This window comes from Engraulis encrasicolus, chromosome 24 (genome assembly GCF_034702125.1).
Source record: "Engraulis encrasicolus isolate BLACKSEA-1 chromosome 24, IST_EnEncr_1.0, whole genome shotgun sequence".
NCBI classification, from domain to species: Eukaryota; Metazoa; Chordata; class Actinopteri; order Clupeiformes; family Engraulidae; genus Engraulis; species Engraulis encrasicolus.
This window is the reverse complement of record NC_085880.1, coordinates 16,291,850-16,294,647: the sequence shown is the minus strand read 5'-3', so window position 1 is coordinate 16,294,647 and position 2,798 is coordinate 16,291,850.

The window sequence follows — 2,798 nt, the reverse complement described above, 5'->3', positions numbered from 1 at the left end:
TGAAACAGTTGTGTTGTTCTGTGATCTGATTGCCCGCCATGCGCAAAATTCGCTCCTCATTTACATAATATTAAACTTGGTTTAATAATTTCGCTCCGCTTCGCTAGCCTGCCTCATAGGAATGAATGGCGAAGTTCGTTTCGCTTTGCCAAATTCGCGTCTATGTGTCCCTACCGTAACTTCAATGACAGCACAGAGGCACAGAGCCAACAACACATTATATTACACTTAGTTGACGCTTTAATCCAAAGCGACTTACACTTACTTTTTAAAGTACAGGATAGGCCTATTGGTTATAGTCCCTGAAGCAGTGTGGGGTTAGGTGCCTTGCTCAAGGGCACCTCAGCCATGGAGTGAGATAGGGAGTGGAAGAGATTCGAACTTGCAACCCTCTGATCTAAAGTCCATCTCCTTAACTGCTAGGCCATGGCTGCCATCCAATGTGGCATTTGAGCCATCATGGACGTGTGAACACCTCTCGGCTCAAACACCTGAGTAGCTACTTCGCAAGCTCTACAGAAAGAAGAAAAATATCCACAGAAAACTCCACCTTTCCACCACGACCACACTCCTGTTCCAGCATGAAGAGAGTAATCTACTCCCAGGTCGTGTGTTGAAGGCAGGGCCGCTGACAGCATTGGCCAGGCCTGGGACAAAGTCATCTGAAAGGGCCCCCCCACTCAATACATACAATGTAATGACAACCCAGTTCTGGGCCCACTCTCTCCCTGGGCCCAGGACAAAATACCCATGGCACCCGAAAATCCATTCATCTGTTGTCACATACAAGAATATGTGACGAGATAAGCGCACAAATTGACAGGGATCGCAGTAACCTAACACCTTCAGGTGAATGCATAATTAATAGGCTGAAAATCTCTTTGTCTCTCTCTCTCCTCTCTATCTTTTGTTCTCTCTCTCTCTCTCTCTCTGTGCGTGTGTGCGTGTGTGTATGTGTATGTGTGTGTGGATTTGGCTTGCCATCAGGGTATCAGGTATGCTTCCTGTTAGAGAGGATTCTCACCCAGTTCACACGCGCGCACGCACGCACGCGCACGCACACACACACACACACACACACACACACACACACACACACACACATTCTTGTTCTGCTCAGTCACTGAAACAAACCAATCACACACACACACACAGTTACGTAAGGCGCGTCATTGAGCAAGCTGCTGGTGATGAAAAATGAAATGTCTCCTCGGCTTGAGAAAGTTCCTCTCTCATTCTCTCTCTCCCTTTCCCTTTCTCTCACTCTTTCTTTCTCTTCCTCTATCTCTCTCTCCCGTCCCAAACACACACAGCATGTGAAAGTGTAGAATTCAAATGTGACTTCTATTTGTAGTCAGCATCACTGGTACACCACCATCACTCACACACACACGCACGCACGCACGCACGCACGCACGCACGCACGCACGCACGCACGCACGCACACACACACACACACACACACACACACACACACACACACACACACACACACACACGCAGGCAGGAACACATGAACGCACGCATACACACACACGCACACAAACACACTCCTAAAGGGAATGCTAGGCACAGATCTCCAGATAAGTGTTCAGCAGTTCCTAATAAACGCCATCAGCTGGGCATATGTGTGTGTGTGTGAGTGTGTGTATGTATGTGTGTGTGTGTGTGTGTGTGTGTGTGTGTGTGTGTGTGTGTGTGTGTGTGTGTGTGTGTGTGTGTGTGTGTGTGTGTGTGTGTGTCTGTGTGTGTGTGTGTGTGTGTGTGTGTGTGTATGTATGTGTGTGCGTGCATGTGTATGTGTGCGTGTGTGTGTGTGTGTGTGCGTATGTGCGTGTGTGTGTGTGTGTGACAGGGCATTGTTACACTTGAAAGCTTTTGTCCCCTGCTCGGAGCCAGAGTGTGTCATTAGAACGCTTTGATGTGCACATGCTCACCAACACACACACACACACACGGTCCTCAGTGTTGCACCATGCGGTTCCGTTAGGAGCTCCAGAGTCCAGCTGGGCCAAGACCAAAACCTTGCACAGACACACACGCACGCACGCACGCACGCACGCACGCACACACACACACACTCGCATACGCATACGCGCACACACACAGACACGCACACACGCACGCACACACACACACACACACACTCGCATACGTGCACGCATACGCATACACACTCGCACACCAACACACACTCACACGCTCATCACACACACGCACATACACGCACATATACACACACACACATACACGCAGCATATTCTCCATCTCCGGAACCCTAAATCTCAAACACACTCAGCTCGAAACTCAGCTCACCCCAACATTCAACTCACTCCAACCCTGACTAGCGTCATACACACACACACACACACACACACACACACACACACACACACACACACACACACACACACACACACACACACACGCATACACAAACACAAACACATACACGCATGCACACATGCAAACATTCATGCAACCATACATTCACACTGACATAAACACACACCCACACACTCATGCATGCACACACACACACACGCAAACATTAATGCAAACACACACACACACACGGCACACGGACATAAACATGGACACACATGCGCACACACACAGGCACGCACACACACACACATACACACACTCTCTCTCTCATCTCCTTATCATTTATTATCTGTCTTGTTTCACTGTTATGCATATGTTACATTTGCCATAACATGACTAACTTTCATGCCAACACAGCTTATTGAATTGAGTTGAAATGAATGAAAAAAATATTTATTAGTGACATGAGT